This window comes from Bufo bufo, chromosome 5, assembly GCF_905171765.1.
Source record: "Bufo bufo chromosome 5, aBufBuf1.1, whole genome shotgun sequence".
In the NCBI taxonomy this organism is placed as follows: Eukaryota; Metazoa; Chordata; class Amphibia; order Anura; family Bufonidae; genus Bufo; species Bufo bufo.
In genome coordinates this window covers 280409202-280429022 of record NC_053393.1, presented here as the reverse complement: position 1 = coordinate 280429022, position 19821 = coordinate 280409202, and positions in this window count along the sequence as shown.

Here is a 19821-nt window from a genome sequence, read left to right as displayed (position 1 = left end):
TGTCAGCAGCAATGAAATACCACCAAATGAAAGCTCTATTAGTGAGAAGAAAAGGAGGTAAAATTAATTTGGGTGGTAAGTTGCATGACCGAGCAATAAACGGTGAAAGTAGTGTAGTGCAGAAGTGTAAAAAGTGGCCTGGTCATTAAGGGTGTTTAAGCTAGGGGGGCTGAAGTGGTTAAAGGGAAATGGAGGTGAATTAAAAATGTTTTATTTTGTTTGCAGATTTTTTATGTTAATCATTTTTTTCTTGCAACACAGCAAGGGTTAACTGCAAAATAAACCTTAAAATGCATTGCTCTGATTCTGCAGTTTACAGAAATACCCCATATGTGGTAGTAAGTTGATGTAGGGGCACATGGCAGTGGTCAGGAGCGCCCTATGGTTTTTAGAAGCAGATTTTGCTAGAATGGTTTTTGGGCATCATTTTGTATTTGAAGAGACTCTGATGTACCTCTACAGTGGAAACCCTCAAAAAGTGACCACAAGCGTTTTACGGAATTTAGAAACACTTGGCTATGAAAAAGTTTTGTTTCTTCCAATAAAATGTTGCTTTAGCCCCAAATTTTTCATTTTCACAAGGGGTAACAGGAGAAAAAAAAAAGCTATAATTTGTTATCCATTTTTTTCCAAATACATCAACATGTGGGGTACATGTGGTGGTAAATTGCTGTAGGGGCACATGGAAGGAGGAGTGCCATATGGCTTTTGCAGCACAGATTTTGATGGATTGGTTTATGGCTGCCATTGGTTTTTATTTTTTGAGCGATTGTCTTATGTGGGGGTTAATTTTTTGGTACCATTTTGGGGTACATATAACTTTTTGATCACTCAATATTATGCATTTTGGAAGGTGAAGTGACAAAAATGACTGTTCTGGCACAGTTTTTATTTGTGCCAGGATCGGCTGAATGAGAACTACGTACCTGTACCTACCTGAAGCAGTAGAGTTATGCCGGAACTGCTGTATTGAGGGTAGCCTGAAGGGGGCTACCCCAGTGTGGATTATGTGAGGAAAAGGGGGGGTTGGGTGGGCAGACGTGCCGGCGATCGTGCTGCAGCAGGTACCGTCTGCTGCCTTTTAACCCTGTGTGGCCCCGCCTCCCCTAGCACAAACCCAGCAATGACATCATTGCTTAACACTTGTGCCAGGATCGGCTGAATGAGAACTACGTACCTGTACCTACCTGAAGCAGTAGAGTTATGCCGGAACTGCTGTATTGAGGGTAGCCTGAAGAGGCCAAAAACCACACGGATGCAGGGAAGGTTTAAATCTGTGTATTCTAAGTGAAATTACAACAACAAATGATTGAATGCAAGTGACATTTCCTGTTGAGGATCAGGAACATAACGAGCGTAGCATGCGGATTTCCACCTGCCCAATTTCTGAATGACATGTGCAGGTACATTATTTTTGGAGGCTGCAGAGGCGGCACCTATGCGAAACGAATGCCCAGTGATAGCTAACGGGTTAACCCCTGACGAGGAGACTTGTAGGCGAACGTATCTGAGGAAAGTCTGAATGTTCAAGGGAAACCCATCCAATAGGAACAGGGGGGATTCTGCGGACAAGTTCCCGGAATACTGCAACCACTCGCGTAGGATCGTCACTGGGCACCACTTGTTGTTGGTAACGAAGTACCTGACCTGCACGGATTCCCCAGTTCGGCCCGTCTTGCTGGAGTCCAAGCTGAGGATGAGGTGCGTACCGTCCCAAAGCAGTTGGTTCCTCCGCAAGAATTTATTAGATGATTTTGCACAAGTGAACTCACCTGGCCTGAGGAACCCGTAGAAAGCCAGATACAATGCCGCCCTGACGAGTGAGCTGATATATTGGCCGAAGGGGTCATTGGCCAATGCGTCAGAAACTGTCCTAACCATGTAGCCGGTAAAAGGTTGCCTGGTGGGTCTTCTTTTGATGGACTGTTTCTGGATGCCCCTCAACAAGGATTTGATCGGATGGGCCGTGAACAGTGATGGTTGATCCGGGAACTGCACATACCAATAATGCTGTATGCCCGCGAGGTACAGCTTAATGGTGCTATAGGATAGATTTAGCTGTGAGTGCCAAAAAGCTGTAAACGCAAGCAGGTAAGTGATAGGACCTTCCCCGGCCGGATGGTAGAAGAATTTAAACCTGTTGAACAACCGCCAGGCCGTCCTGTACGCCTTTCGTGTATTGCTGGACAGAGAATCGGACATGAGGTTCTTAGCCATCTCGAGAAATGGTGCTACTCCAACAATAGCTGGCCATGAGGCGGGGTTGGTGTTTGGGAGAGATCTGCCTCTGGAAAGACCTGAAAGAAGAGGGTAAAGTTAAACCGAGATAGAGCATCGGCTGCGATGTTTTGTTGGCCACTAATGTGTGTGCAAACGAAATTGAAATTGTTTTGCAGAGCCAGCCACACAAGCTTTCGCACGAACGCCATGATGTGCCTGGAGGCTGACCTGCCCTTCATTAGAATATCAGCGAGAGCCTCATTATCGGTCAGAAACAGGACTGTCTGGTTACTCCACTGTGCCCCCCACGTGACTGCCGCTGCTACTATGGGATAAATTTCAAAGAGTGAGGAACTCCTTGAAAACACTGTTATGCTGGTGACATCTACCGGCCATGATTGAGCGAACCAGTGAGTGCCATGTATGGCTGCAAAGCCGGCAGTGGGTGAGGCGTCTGTGTGGACCACTGGGGAATTACTGGATGCCACCGGAATGAACAGGGAAACCCCATTCCATTGGGAGAGGAAGTTGTCCCACATCAGTAAGTCAGCAATGGTGTCCTGGTCCAGCTGGACTGGGCTGTCCTGGCAGGGTGCTTGTGGGAGGAGTGCCAGGAGCCTTGAAATGAAGGACCTGCCCAGCGGCATGATATGCATGGCAAAATTCAACATGCCAAGGAGTGACTGAAGATCTGCCCTGGTAGTTACCCTCACTTGCGCTAGTCTGAACAACAGTCTTGATTCTGGCCAGTTTATCCTGAGGAAGACTGGCCTTCATGTCCACTGTGTTCAAGCAGATGCCTAAAAAGGTGATCTCTGTGCTGGGTCCCTCCACCTTGTGTGGGGCCAACAGAATTTTTAGGTCTGAAAAAGCCGTGCGCAGGACTTGTAGATTTTGCAGTACTTGATCTGGGGATTCTATCAGGAGAAAGTCATCCAGGTAGTGGATGACATGGTTTGCCCTGAAGGTGTTGGTCAATACCCAATGCAGCGCGCTGGCCAGCTGGTCGAACAACCAGGGGCTGGACTTTGACCCGAAGGTCAGTTTACTGGCGAAATAATAAGCACCCTGCCATTTCATGCCATGCCACTGCCATAACTCAGGATGGATGGGTAGTAACTTGAAGGCATCGGTGATGTCTGCTTTCGACAGCCAGGTGCCTTTGCCTAATTTGATTATGACCTGTATTGCTTCGTCTATTGATGCGTATCTCATGGAGAATTCCTCGGATGGAATCAATGAGTTCAAGCTTGGTATGTGTAAAGAATGTGGGGCGGACAAATCATAGATTAGGCGTTTTTTATTATTAAACTTGCTGGTCACGATGCCTACTGGATTGATCCTCCAGCATGCGAAGGGAGGTTGGTTAAACGGCCCTATCAAGTACCCCCGGTCTAGCTCAGTGTGGATCAACTGAGTTACCGCCTCTGGGTCTCTGGCTGCAGACTGAAAATTGTCACATTCGAATGTGGTTTGCGGGAGGGCGAGAAGCCCTGTATGGAAACCGTGTGTCAAGCTGTGGATGACGAACTGGACCCAGGCCGGGTGTGGATGCTCAGCCAAGAATAACGCCAACAGACCCACGTTGACCACGCTTAGTCACGCCGGGCCTTGATTCCTTTGAGGGCATGCTGCGCGTGGATGGGCACTAAAACAGATTGCACACAGGTGTAGCAACCTGCACTGATTGTAGTGACAAATGGCGTAATTATAGTTGTGGCAAATCTGGCTTCTGCCAAGGTATTTAATGGGACGACCTAACTTATCCACCCCGGATGCTGGCTTGGTGTTTGAAGGACCTGGGGCTAAATAAGGTAGCGCTGGATATGCTACGTGTCCCGTATTAGCACACCAACCCATAGTGTGGGAGTACAAGTTGCAGACCATGCACGTCGGGGCTTTAAGCCCTGCAAAATGGCGGCAGAACAATTCCGTGTCTGTTAGACCAATCCAGCACGTGCTGGCACTGTATCAGGGCAGCTGCTGCTTTGGCTGAGAATGACCGGTGATAGTCGAAAAATGCTGTGCCGCCATATTTGTAATATAATTCCACCACCTTGTACATGTACAAATCTAGCTCGGCCCTCCTATGCGGGTTGGCTGTGCAAATCACGTCCCGGTATAAGCTGAATGCTAGAACAAATTCCATGACGTTCAATTTCCTGTTAAGCCTAGCGTCCTTAGACTTCAGGATTACCGAGACCTCCCCACAAGCAATGGTTCTATTGTCCGGGGCCTCATGTGTCGAAATAAGCAGGGATGCCAGGTTGACGTCTTTGCCCTGCAATATATCCTGCCTGATATTGGCCGGAATGAAATGGGACGGGGCGATTAAGGGAAACTGGGATGACCCACCCGAAGCCGCAGGTTCCGCAGGTGTTGGTGTCGCTAATGCTGCCGCCGCAGACCTGGCTTCCACTGATTCCATTCTGGCCTGTAGGTCTGACATGGATGACGCCATACTGTTTATCACGGCGTGTAGTTGGGTGAGTGACGTCTGAATGGTTCCCATGGATACCTCATCCTGGCTCACAGGTGGTACATCTGACATCAGAAGACGATACAACTCGGCTTTCCTTGCAGATGCTGGAAAGGGGATGCCCCTTCGGCGCAGCTCGGCGGACAACTTCGGGATGGTCCAGGAACGTAATGAGGGTCCCACGCTTCGCTCCGACTGGCTGTCCCCGCTATCCCGCGACGCGGAAGAGCCTCCAGGTGTGAATTCTTGCGACATCTTCCTACTGGTCATTAATTGAGAGCCATTAGTACCCCCCTTTTTACCCGAGCTGCGAACTGTGACCTTGTGCCCGTGTGCCTGGCCACTAAGGGGTGCCTGCGGGTGCCGTGGCGGACAAGCGTGCCCCCGCCACCTGCGTGACAGCGCCCAGTGGCCTCCCTGGCCTGTGTCAGGTGTCATGACAGATTAGACCATGCGGCACCTGTGGTGTGACCATGACTGAGAGGACATCCCGGTACGTGTGTCTGTGGTCGTGACAGGACTTTGTGCTGATGTGTGGATGAGCGGTGGTGTGCCTGTAGGCGTGACAGGACTTTTACCTGGCCCGTGGACGTGCAAGATGTGTATGCCAAAACTGCCTGTGGTCGTGACAGGACTTTATTGTGAGTCTGTAGACGTGACAGACGTTGAAACACGAACACCTGTAGTCGTGACAGTTTTTTTTTTTTTTTTACTTTATCGAATGCCTGTAGTCGTGACAGGGTTTTTTTTTTCCTTAACTTTATCGAATGCCTGTAGTCGTGACAGGATTGTATCGCACGTCTGAAGACGTGACAGACGAGTTTAAATGCCCGTGGTCGTGACAGGACTTATGAGAGTCTGTGGACGTGACAGACGTTGAAACACGAACACCTGTAGTCGTGACAGGTTTTTTTTTTTTTTTTTTTTTTTACTTTATCGAACGCCTGTAGTCATGACAGGGTTTTTTGTTTTCTTTTTACTTTATCGAAAGCCTGTAGTCATGACAAGGTTTTTTTTTTTTTTTTTTTTTCATCGAATGCCTGTAGTCGTGACGACAGGATTGTATTGCAAGTTTGAAGACGTGACAGACAAGATTGAATGCCCGTGGTCGTGACAGGACTTATGTGAGTCTGAGGTCGTGACAGACTTCCTTTTTTTTTTTTTTTTTTGGAATGAGGCGTAGGGCACCCCTCCACCATAGGCAATGGATGTCTGACTGCATGTGCTGAGTTGGAAACTGATACGTACCTTATCTTCTGTGTATTTGCCTATGGTGCCACGCAACGTGACACGAACTGTGGAAACAAATATAGTTTTCTTTTTTTATAAAACCAGCATCTAGACTCTGCCGCCGCCTTCCCCCCCGGAAGGGGTGGCTGGTGACAGGAACGGCCAAAGGAACGCACCCCTGCCCGCTGTCTAGCAAGGCCGCGGTGATTTGTGTATGACCTGTTTGTGCGATCGCCTGAACAGACCTGGTGCGTGGATGCGATGCCTGGGTACGAAGACAGCTACTAGGGTAATTACAGGGTGAACATCTTTACGTATTGAGAAAACACCTACTGCTACAAATCCTCCTAAAGAACATACATGAAGTGCTGGTGAACGTTTAGTTATACTGTGATAACATGAATGCAGTACATCCCTTTACACAACATGTAGATGGTTGGACCTTCAGCACAGACCATGTGCTCCGTGGTCAAATTGCAATTGAATCTGAAACTGATCCATGGCCTGCGCACACGTCCCACAGAATAGATGTGAGAGCATATGTCTGACTCAGATTGCATTCGTGTGTGTGGGACGCATTTGTGACCAGTGTGGGGAAAAGACCTTCGAGATTTGACTATCGGCTGCTTATGACCATGCCGGTTCCCTGGCCTGCCGCCGAACCCCCCGACTGTCGCCACCAGTGGCCACCAGGCGGCGCCGTGCAGTGCGAGTCCCGCCGCTTAAGCCGTTCGGCCGGGACTGCGGCTTGAACTGCACAGAACCCGCCGCCGGCCAGTAGACTGGAGCGCGCCTGCCGGTCTCTGCCACCCCCCCTTCTGCGTCCAGCAACCATACCGCCGCCCCCGTCTTACTTGGAGTCGCGATGATGCGACCTGCCTCGCGCTGCCAGACCCGAACCCGCAATGAACCGGAAGTGCTCTGCCTCCTGACCCTCACACGTGCCGGCGATCGTGCTGCAGCAGGTACCATCTGCTACCTTTTAACCCTGTGTGGCCCCGCCCCCCATAGCACAAACCCAGCAATGACATCATTGCTTAACACTTATTTATTTTTAGAGTGTTCACCTGACCATGTGATATTTTTATAGAGTCGGTTGTTACGGGTGCGGCAATATCTAATATTTTTTTAAGTTTTACACTGTAAAAGTATTTTTTAAAAGAATAATATCTTGTTTTTCTGCTATTTTCCAAGAGACATATTTTTTTTATTTTTTGAGTGATTGTCTTATGTAGGGTGTCATTTTTTGTAGGGTCTCTTTTTTTTTTTACAGTGCTCGCCTGACAGCCTTCTGAAGAAGGCAGCCACAATATCTATATGGAAGGCATTGGGCTGCCTTCTCAGCCATCGGGTCCTTGTAAACACAGCATGGGGACCCATTGGGGACAGAGAGTGAGCCCCCTCCCTCCACTAACCTTGTACATGCCACGGTCAGTGCTGACCATAGCATAGCAAGTGTTAATACAGTTAATACAGGCTTTGCTGTCAGTGACTGCGGGCCCCTGCTAATGATTGGACGGGCGCAGCTCCTGCACTTATCTGATCAGCGATCCGGATCTGTACAGCGCTGGGGCTTAAATCACATTCCACAGCGCCGTACATGTACGATGGTTTTTAATATCAAAAAAGGACAGTGCATACAAACAATGGGGTTATCATAGACAATTCAACATAAAATATACAGACATATACATATAGTGCGAAATAACAATTTTGAAAATAACAAGGGATAAATACAGAACTTAATACGTTACAGAACAGGTAAGTCCGGTTGCCTGGGGAAGCAGAAGTATTGGTAAGTTAATCAAGCTAGTGATCCCCAAAGAAATGACCATTTGCTATCCTCCATACATGTTAAAAAGGGTCTGTAGCCCCCCCACCCCACGTGATGTAAAAGAGGACCAGTGACTATGCTAATGACCTTTTATGGCAGTTTTTACAACCTCTGCTCCCCATCAGGTCTGCCTCAAAATCTTTGTAATAAAATATCTTTTAGGTCATACATCCTAACAACTTCATATTACCTTCATCCACTCTGTTCTAACGTCCTGCACACGTGCCAACCAAACATGGCAGAGGTAACTGCAGGATGGCTTGAGTTATCTAATTGCTTTCTGTTATTGAGCTGGGATCGATTTGATTTTGATACCGTAGAAGCATATACATGGCCTGAGTTTTCAGGAGGAAGCACGCGGCCCAAATATGGATTAGGCCACAGATTTCTTTAATTTATATTGCAAGATAGGGTGACCTCGGCTAGAGAGGACGCTAGCCTTTTCCTGATCCCTCTAACGGTTCTTATCTGTGTAAGGTTTGTGTATAACTCTCATGCTATCTTCACGTTTTATGATAGGTGTCTCTGTGAAGTGGTTCCATCTTACTGATTTTATAGCTACAACTAGACTTGAGCGAACACCTGGATGTTCGGGTTCGAGAAGTTCGGCCGAACTTCCCGGAAATGTTCGGGTTCGGGATCCGAACCCGACCCGAACTTCATCCCGAACCCCATTGAAGTCAATGGGGACCCGAACTTTTCGGTACTAAAAAGGCTGTAAAACAGCCCAGGAAAGAGCTAGAGGGCTGCAAAAGGCAGCAACATGTGGGTAAATCCCCTGCAAACAAATGTGGATAGGGAAATGAATTAAAAAAAAAATTTAAAAAAATTAACCAATATCAATTGGACAGAGGTCCCATAGCAGAGAATCTGGCTTCATGTCAGCAGAGAATCAGTCTTCATGTCATAGCAGAGAATCAGGCTTCACGTCACCCACCACTGGAACAGGCCACTGTCACATATTTAGGCCCCGGCACCCAGACAGAGGAGAGAGGTCCCGTAACAGAGAATCTGGCTTCATGTCAGCACAGAATCAGTCTTCATGTCATAGCAGAGAATCAGGCTTCACGTCACCCACCACTGGAACAGGCCACTGTCACATATTTAGGCCCAGGCACCCAGGCAGAGGAGAGAGGTCCCGTAACAGAGAATCTGGCTTCATGTCAGCACAGAATCAGTCTTCATGTCATAGCAGAGAATCAGGCTTCACGTCACCCACCACTGGAACAGGCCACTGTCACATATTTAGGCCCCGGCACCCAGACAGAGGAGAGAGGTCCCGTAACAGAGAATCTGGCTTCATGTCAGCACAGAATCAGTCTTCATGTCATAGCAGAGAATCAGGCTTCACGTCACCAACCACTGGAACAGGCCACTGTCACACATTTAGGCCCTGGCACCCAGACAGAGGAGAGAGGTCCCGTAACAGAGAATCTGGCTTCATGTCAGCACAGAATCAGTCTTCATGTCATAGCAGAGAATCAGGCTTCACGTCACCCACCACTAGAACAGGCCACTGTCACATATTTAGGCCCCGGCACCCAGACAGAGGAGAGAGGTCCTGTAACAGAGAATCTGGCTTCATGTCAGCACAGAATCAGTCTTCATGTCATAGCAGAGAATCAGGCTTCACGTCACCCACCACTGGAACAGGCCACTGTCACATATTTAGGCCCCGGCACCCAGACAGAGGAGAGAGGTCCCGTAACAGAGAATCTGGCTTCATGTCAGCACAGAATCAGTCTTCATGTCATTGCAGATATTAAGGCTTCACGTCACCCACCACTGGAACAGGCCACTGTCACACATTTAGGCCCTGGCACCCAGACAGAGGAGAGAGGTCCCGTAACAGAGAATCTGGCTTCATGTCAGCACAGAATCAGTCTTCATGTCATAGCAGAGAATCAGGCTTCACGTCACCCACCACTGGAACAGGCCACTGTCACATATTTAGGCCCAGGCACCCAGGCAGAGGAGAGAGGTCCCGTAACAGAGAATCTGGCTTCATGTCAGCACAGAATCAGTCTTCATGTTATAGCAGAGAATCAGGCTTCACGTCACCCACCACTGGAACAGGCCACTGTCACATATTTAGGCCCTGGCACCCAGACAGAGGAGAGAGGTCCCGTAACAGAGAATCTGGCTTCATGTCAGCACAGAATCAGTCTTCATGTCATAGCAGAGAATCAGGCTTCACGTCACCCACCACTGGAACATTCCACTTTCACACATTTAAGCCCTGGCACCCAGACAGAGGAGAGAGGTCCCGTAACAGAGAATCTGGCTTCATGTCAGCACAGAATCAGTCTTCATGTCACCCACCACTGGAACAGGCCACCGTCACATATTTAGGCCCAGGCACCCAGGCAGAGGAGAGAGGTCCCGTAACAGAGAATCTGGCTTCATGTCAGCACAGAATCAGTCTTCATGTTATAGCAGAGAGTCAGACTTCATGTCACCCACCACTGGAACAGGCCACTGTCACATATTTAGGCCCCGGCACCCAGACAGAGGAGAGAGGTCCCGTAACAGAGAATCTGGCTTCATGTCAGCACAGAATCAGTCTTCATGTCATAGCAGAGAATCAGGCTTCACGTCACCCACCACTGGAACAGGCCACTGTCACATATTTAGGCCCCGGCACCCAGACAGAGGAGAGGTTCATTCAACTTTGGGTTGCCCCGCAATATAATGGTAAAATGAAAATAAAAATAGGATTGAATGAGGAAGTGCCCTGGAGTACAATAATATATTGTTAAGGGGAGGTAGTTAATGTCTAATCTGCACAAGGGATGGACAGGTCCTGTGGGATCCATGCCTGGTTCATTTTTATGAACGTCAGCTTGTCCACATTGGCTGTAGACAGGCGGCTGCGTTTGTCTGTAATGACGCCCCCTGCCGTGCTGAATACACGTTCTGACAAAACGCTGGCCGCCGGGCAGGCCAGCACCTCCAAGGCATAAAAGGCTAGCTCTGGCCACGTGGACAATTTGGAGACCCAGAAGTTGAATGGGGCCGAACCATCAGTCAGTACGTGGAGGGGTGTGCACAGGTACTGTTCCACCATGTTAGTGAAATGTTGCCTCCTGCTAACACGTTCCGTATCAGGTGGTGGTGCAGTTAGCTGTGGCGTGGTGACAAAACTTTTCCACATCTCTGCCATGCTAACCCTGCCCTCAGAGGAGCTGGCCGTGACACAGCTGCGTTGGCGACCTCTTGCTCCTCCTCTGCCTTGGGCTTCCACTTGTTCCCCTGTGACATTTGGGAATGCTCTCAGTAGCGCGTCTACCAACGTGCGCTTGTACTCGCGCATCTTCCTATCATGCTCCAGTGTAAGAAGTAAGGTGGGCACATTGTCTTTGTACCGGGGATCCAGCAGGGTGGCAACCCAGTAGTCCGCACACGTTAAAATGTGGGCAACTCTGCTGTCGTTGCGCAGGCACTGCAGCATGTAGTCGCTCATGTGTGCCAGGCTTCCCAGAGGTAAGGACAAGCTGTCCTCTGTGGGAGGCGTATCGTCATCGTCCTGTGTTTCCCCCTAGCCACGCACCAGTGATGGGCCCGAGCTGCTTTGGGTGCCACCCCGCTGTGAACATGCTTCATCCTCATCCTCCTCCAACTCATCCTCGTCCTCCTCGTCCTCCAGTAGTGGGCCCTGTCTGGCCACATTTGTACCTGGCCTCTGCTGTTGCAAAAAACCTCCCTCTGAGTCACTTCGAAGAGACTGGCCTGAAAGTGCTAAAAATTACCCCTCTTCCTCCTCTTCCTCCTGGGCCACCTCCTCTTCCATCATCGCCCTAAGTGTTTTCTCAAGGAGACATAGAAGTGGTATTGTAACGCTGATAACGGCGTCATCGCCACTGGCCATGTTGGTGGAGTACTCGAAACAGCGCAACAGGGCACACAGGTCTCGCATGGAGGCCCAGTCATTGGTGGTGAAGTGGTGCTGTTCCGCAGTGCGACTGACCCGTGCGTGCTGCAGCTGAAACTCCACTATGGCCTGCATGTGCAAGGTGGAGTTCCACCTGGTGGGCACGTCGCATATGAGGCGGTGAGCGGGAAGGCCGAAGTTACGCTGTAGCGCAGACAGGCGAGCAGCGCAGGGTGTGAACGCCGGAAGCGCGAACAGACGGCCCACACTTTATGCAGCAGCTCTGACATGTCGGGGTAGTTGCGAATGAACTTCTGCACCACCAAATTCAGCACATGCGCCAGGCAAGGGATGTGCGTCAAACCGGCTAGTCCCAGAGCTGCAACGAGTTTTCGCCCATTATCGCACACCACCAGGCCGGGCTTGAGGCTCACCGGCAGCAACCACTCGTCGGTCTGTTGTTCTATACCCCGCCACAACTCTTGTGCGGTGTGGGGCCTGTCCCCCAAACATATGAGTTTCAGAACGGCCTGCTGACGTTTACCCCGGGCTGTTCTGAAGTTGGTGGTGAAGGTGTGTGGCTGACTGGATGAGCAGGTGGAAGAAGAGGAGGAGGAAGCTGAGTAGGAGGAGGAGGAGACAGGAGGCAAAGAATGTTGCCCTGCGATCCTTGGCGGCGGAAGGACGTGCGCCAAACAGCTCTCCGCCTGGGGCCCAGCCGCCACTACATTTACCCAGTGTGCAGTTAGGGAGATATAGCGTACCTGGCCGTGCTTACTGGTCCACGTATCTGTGGTTAGGTGGACCTTGGCACAGATGGCGTTGCGCAGTGCACACTTGATTTTATCGGACACTTGGTTGTGCAGGGAAGGCACGGCTCTCTTGGAGAAGTAGTGGCGGCTGGGAACAACATACTGTGGGACAGCAAGCGACATGAGCTGTTTGAAGCTGTCTGTGTCCACCAGCCTAAATGACAGCATTTCATAGGCCAGTAGTTTAGAAATGCTGGCATTCAGGGCCAGGGATCAGTGGCTAGGTGGGAATTTACGCTTTCTCTCAAATGTTTGTGAGATGGAGAGCTGAACGCTGCCGTGTGACATGGTTGAGATGCTTGGTGACGCAGGTGGTGGTGTTGGTGGTACATCCCATGTTTGCTGGGCGGCAGGTGCCAAACGTTCCTCCAGAGACGGAGGAAGAGGCCGAGGCGGCAGCTGCAGAAGAGGCCGAGGCGGCAGCAGCAGAAGAGGTAGCAGGGGGAGCCTGAGTGACTTCCTTGTTTTTAAGGTGTTTACTTCACTGCAGTTCATGCTTTGCATGCAGGTGCCTGGTCATGCAGGTTGTGCTATGGTTCAGAACGTTAATGCCTCGCTTCAGGCTCTGATGGCACAGCGTGCAAACCACTCGGGTCTTGTCGTCAGCAGATTGTTTGAAGAAGTGCCATGCCAGGGAACTCCTTGAAGCTGCCTTTGGGGTGCTCGGTCCCAGATGGCGGCGGTCAGTAGCAGGCGGAGTCTCTTGGCGGCGGGTGTTCTGATTTTGCCCACTGCTCCCTCTTTTGCTACGCTGTTGGCTCAGTCTCACCACTGCCTCTTCCTCTGAACTGTGAAAGTCAGTGGCACGACCTTCATTCCATGTGGGGTCTAGGACCTTATCGTCCCCTGCATCGTCTTCCACCCAGTCTTGATCCCTGACCTCCTGTTCAGTCTGCACACTGCAGAAAGACGCAGCAGTTGGCAATTGTGTTTCGTCATCATCAGAGACGTGCTGAGGTGGTATTCCCATGTCCTCATCATCAGGAAACATAAGTGGTTGTGCGTTAGTGCATTCTATCTCTTCCACCCCTGGGGAAGGGCTAGGTGGATGCCCTTGGGAAACCCTGGCAGCAGAGTCTTCAAACAGCATAAGAGACTGCTGCATAACTTGAGGCTCAGACAGTTTCCCTGATATGCATGGGGGTGATGTGACAGACTGATGGGCTTGGTTTTCATGCGCCATCTGTGCGCTTTCTGCAGAAGACTGGGTGGGAGATAATGTGAACGTGCTGGATGCACTGTCGGCCACCCAATTGACTAATGCCTGTACCTGCTCAGGCCTTACCATCCTTAGAACGGCATTGGGCCCCACCAAATATCCCTGTAAATTCTGGCGGCTACTGGGACCTGAGGTAGTTGGTACACTAGGACGTGTGGCTGTGGCAGAACGGCCACGTCCTCTCCCAGCACCAGAGGGTCCACTAACACCACCACGACCAGCACCTTGAATCTAATATACCCTTTTTGGGATAGATTTAAAGTAGGCCTGATATAGCAGAAACTACTAATTTTGAGAATGGCAAATTTGGGAATAGTTTTTCAACCCAGAACAAAAACTGTGCTTTTACGGTCACTAAAAATAATTTGACCAGCTAAAACAGTACTGATTTGGAGGAATATAAATGTCAGGCCTATTTTTTAGGCGCTGTGTGACAGGTATACGTTTAATCACAGAATTAGACTTGTATCTGCACTGTAGCGTGTGTGTTAAGTTTTTAACACAGGGTAATAGTCGCTCCTTGAGGGTAATAGTCGCTCCTTGAGCGGACTAATTTGGGTCTTAGACAAGGTCTTGGATTTAATTAGTTCTTATGATTTAAATAATTTTGATTGTCTAAGAAAAGGAAACGTAAAAACACCGTGGCCTTTATATACCAAAATAATGTTAAAAAATGTATAAGAATAAAATATCTTATTATTTAATTTGACAAAGTCTAAGTCTCTTTTGTGTTTCATTTGGTTAGTGGTGGAATATGACACCATGAGATAACCTTTTGCGAATACAAAAGGGGGACATGGTGTCAGGGAACATCCACCCCCTTTTGGTATGTGCAAGGGTTTATGTGGAAGTGAAAGGGTTAAGTTTATTTACTTACCTGTAATGTGTGCTGGGCTGAACCTGTCCTCGTGGGCACCTGAAGATCTTGATTGGTCTGCTGGCAACGGTCAGCAGGAGTCACCTGTAAGAGAAGAAGATTTCAGTTACTTGCTGCGCATCCAGAAGTTGACAGAGAAGAATCCCCCATCCCACCCCCCCCTTTTTTGTTTATCATCATGGTGTTTATACGGGGTAATAGTCGCTCCTTGAGCGGACTAGTTTGGGTCTTAGATAAGGTCTTGGGATTTAATTAGTTCTTATGATTTAAATCATTTTGATTGTCTAAGAAAAGGAAACGTAAAAACACCGTGGCCTTTATATACCAAAACAATGTTAAAAAATGTATAAGAATAAAATATCTTATTATTTAATTTGACAAAGTCTAAGTCTCTTTTCTGTTTCATTTGGTTAGTGGTGGAATATGACACCATGAGATAACCTTTTGCGAATACAAAAGGGGGACATGGTGTCAGAGAACAGCCACCCCCTTATGGTATGTGCAAGGGTTTATGTGGAAGTGAAAGGGTTAAGTTTATTTACTTACCTGTAATGTGTGCTTGGCTGAACCTGTCCTCGTGGGCACCTGAAGATCTTGATTGGTCTGCTGGTAACGGTCAGCACGAGTCACCTGTAAGAAAAGAAGATTTCAGTTACTTGCTGCGCATCCAGAAGTTGACAGCGAAGAATCCCCCATCCCAATTCCCCCCCCTTTTTTGTTTATCGTCATGGTGTTTATACGGGGTAATAGTCGCTCCTTGAGCGGACTAGTTTGGGTCTTAGACAAGGTCTTGGATTTCATTAGTTCTTATGATTTAAATAATTTTGATTGTCTAAGAAAAAGAAAACGTAAAAACACCGTGGCCTTTATATACCAAAACAATGTTAACCACCTGCCATCTGGGCCATTTGCCCCCTTCCTGACCAGGCCAAATTTTGCAAAACTGACATATCTCACTTTATGTGGTAATAACTTTGGAACACCTTTATTTATCCAAGTCATTCAGAGAATGTTTTCTCGTGACACATTGTACTTCATGATAGTCATAAATTTGAGTCAAAATATTTCACCTTTATTTATGAAAAAATCCCAAATTTACCCAAAAATTTAAAAAACTAAATTTTCTAAATTTCAATTTTTCTGCTTTTAAAACAGAAAGTGATACCTCATAAAATATTTATTACTTAACATTCCCCATATGTCTACTTTATGTTGGCATCATTTTGGAAATGTCATTTAATTTTTTTAGGACGTTAGAAGGCTTAGAAGTTTAGAAGCAATTCTTCAAATTTTTAAGAAAATTGCCAAAACCCACTTTTTAAGGACCAGTTCAGGTCTGAAGTCACTTTGTGGGGCCTACATAGTGGATACCCCCATAAATGACCCCATTGTAGAAACTACACCCCTCAAGGTATTCAAAACCGATTTTACAAACTTTGTTAACCCTTTAGGCGTTCCACAAGAATTAAAGGAAAATGGAGATCAAATTTTTAAATTTCACTTTTTTGGCAGATTTTCCATTTTAATACATTTTTTTCTTTAACACATCGATGGTTAACAGCCAAACAAAACTCAATATTTATTACCCAGATTCTGAGGTTTACAGAAACACCCCACATGTGGTCATAAACTGCTGTATGGGCACACGGCAGGGTGCAGAAGAAAAGGAACTCCACATAGTTTTTAGATGCCATGTCCCATTTGAAGCCCCCTGATGCACCCTTACAGTAGAAACTCCCAAGAAGTGACCCCATTTTGGAAACTAGGGGATAAGGTGCCAGTTTTATTAGTACTATTTTTGGGTACATATGATTTTTTGATCATTCATTATAACACTTTATGGGGCAAGGTGACCAAAAAATTGGTTGTTTTAGCACAGTTTCTATTTATTTATTTTTACAGCGTTCACCTGAGGGGTTCAGTCAAGTGACATTTTTATAGAGCAGATCGTTACGGACGTGGCGATACCTAATATGTATACTTTTTCTCATTTATTAAAGTTTTACACAATAATAGCATTTTTGAAACAAAAAAATTATGTTTTAATGTGTCCATGTTCTGAGAGCTATAGTTTTTTTATTTTTTGAGAGATTTTCTTATGTAGGGGCTCATTTTTTGCGGGATGAGGTGACTGTTTTATTGGATCTATTTTGTGGGACATACGCGTTTTTGATCACTTGGTGTTGCACCTTTTGTGATGCAAGGTGACAAAAATTGCTTGTTTTGACACAGTTTTTTTTTTTTTTTTTTTACGGTGTTCACCCGAGGGGTTAGGTCATGTGATATTTTTATAGAGCTGGTTTTTACGGACGCGGCAATACCTAATACGTATACTTTTTTTTATTTGTTTCACTTTAACACAATAATAGCATTTTTGAAACCAAAAAAATGATGTTTTAGTGTCTCCATGTTCTAAGAGCTATAGTTTTTTTATTTTTTGAGAGATTTTCTTATGTAGGGGCTCATTTTTTGCGGGATGAGGTGACGGTTTTATTGGTACTATTTTGTGGGACATACGCGTTTTTGATCACTTGGTGCTGCACTTTTTGTGATGCAAGGTGACAAAAATTGCTTGTTTTGACACCGTTTTTTTTTTTTTTTTACGGTGTTCACCCGAGGGGTTAGGTCATGTGATATTTTTATAGAGCTGGTTTTTACGGACGCGGCAATACCTAATATGTATACTTTTTTTTATTTTTTCTATTTTTAATAAAAAAAATTTCATTCCTTACTTGGGGACTTTTTTTTTTTTACATGTGAAACTTTTTTCTATTTTTTTATTTTCAACCTTTTAGTTTTTTTATTTTACACTTTTCGTCCCCCATAAGGTCATACAAGACCTCTGGGGGACATTTACTTCACTTTTTCTTTTTTTTTTTTCACTGTTGATTTCTCCTGTAACTGGGGCTGACATAGTAGCCCCAGTTACAGAAGAAATGCACCCCTAGAGAGGCTGTACAGCAGCAATCCAGCGCTGTACAGCCTCAGAGCAGGGCTGATCGAGGTCTCTGAGAGACCTCACACAGCTCCTGCACTCTCCGGTCCTGCTCTGCATACACAGCGCTCGGTGAGCGCTGTGTAGGCAGCGATCCAGAAGGCAGGGACACCTGGGCACTGTCCCTGCTTTCTCTCTGGGTTGCCCTGATGTCACTGACAGCGGGCAACCCGATCAGCAGCTGCACGATTAGCGTGCAGCTGCTATTTCTGAAAGGACCTTTTAAAACGTGCTTTCAGAAATAGAGGTCCACCCATAGGACGTTTATATCCTATGGGCGGACGGAAAGTGGTTAAAAAATGTATAAGAATAAAATATCTTATTATTTAATTTGACAAAGTCTAAGTCTCTTTTGTGTTTCATTTGGTTAGTGGTGGAATATGACACCATGAGATAACCTTTTGCGAATACAAAAGGGGGACATGGTGTCAGGGAACATCCACCCCCTTTTGGTATGTGCAAGGGTTTATGTGGAAGTGAAAGGGTTAAGTTTATTTACTTACCTGTAATGTGTGTTGGGCTGAACCTGTCCTCGTGGGCACCTGAAGATCTTGATTGGTCTGCTGGTAACGGTCAGCACGAGTCACCTGTAAGAGAAGAAGATTTCAGTTACTTGCTGCGTATCCAGAAGTTGACAGCGAAGAATCCCCCATCCCACCCCCCCCCTTTTTTGTTTATCGTCATGGTGTTTATACGGGGTAATAGTCGCTCCTTGAGCGGACTAGTTTGGGTCTTAGACAAGGTCTTGGATTTAATTAGTTCTTATGATTTAAATGATTTTGATTGTCTAAGAAAAGGAAACGTAAAAACACTGTGGCCGTTATATACCAAAAAAAATAAAAAATGTATAAGAATAAAATATCTTATTATTTAATTTGACAAAGTCTAAGTCTCTTTTGTGTTTCATTTGGTTAGTGGTGGAATATGACACCATGGAGCATTACAAGAGGAGTCAGTACTGGAGCGTTACAAGAGGAGCGGTTGATATCAGTCACATGTGAAGTAAATCTCGCCGGCAGCCTTGCTGTGTAGTCATTATCATGCTGCCAGTCCTTCTCCTGTCAGGCTGCTAGTAACACCTGCTGTCAGGATAGAAGTCACAACAGACTTGAGGCTGATTCAGACGGCTGTATGCTGTCCGCAAAAATGCAGATCCGTTTTTTTTCGGACAGTTAAGCATGTCCGCAAAAAATTGGATTGCATTCCGTTTTTTGCTGATCCATAGACTTCAATAGGGCCATGTCCTGATTTTATTTCAAGACACGAAGACTCCTATTGCTTTACCTTTCTTTACTGACCACCACATAGCAGCAAAGAAACAAAAGAACAAGGACATTAGAATAACACCATGACAACAGGCCCCTCCCATGTCTAGCCCGTATATACAGTTGCAAGAAAAAGTATGTGAACCCTTTGGAATGATATGGATTTCTGCACAAATCGGTAATAAAATGTGATCTGATCTTCATCTAAGTCACAACAATAGACCATCACAGTCTGCTTAAACTAATAACACACAAAGAATTAAATGTTACCATGTTTTTATTGAACACACCATGTAAACATTCACAGTGCAGGTGGAAAAAGTATGTGAACCCTTGGATTTAATAACTTGTTGAACCTCCTTTGGCAGCAATAACTTCAACCGAACGTTTCCTGTAGTTGCAGATCAGATGTGCACAACGGTCAGGAGTAATTCTTGACCATTCCTCTTTACAGAACTGTTTCAGTTCAGCAATATTCTTGGGATGTCTGGTGTGAATCGCTTTCTTGAGGTCATGTCACAGCATCTTAATCTGGTTGAGGTCCGGACTCTGACTGGGCCACTCCAGAAGGTGTATTTTCTTCTGTTTAAGCCATTCTGTTGTTGATTTACTTCTATGCTTTGGGTTGTTGTCCTGTTGCAACACCCATCTTCTGTTGAGCTTCAGCTGGTGGACAGATGGCCTTAAGTTCTCCTGCAAAATGTCTTGATAAACTTGGGAATTCATTTTTCCTTCGATGATAGCAATCCGTCCAGGCCCTGACGCAGCAAAGCAGCCCCAAACCATGATGCCCCCACCACCATACTTCACAGTTGGGATGAGGTTTTGATGTTGGTGTGCTGTGACTCTTTTTCTCCACACATAGTGTTGTGTGTTTCTTCCAAACAACTCAACTTTGGTTTCATCTGTCCACAGAATATTTTGCCAGTACTGCTGTGGAATATCCAGGTGCTCTTGTGCAAACTGTAGACGTGCAGCAATGTTTTTTTTTTGACAGCAGTGGCTTCCTCTGTGGTAAA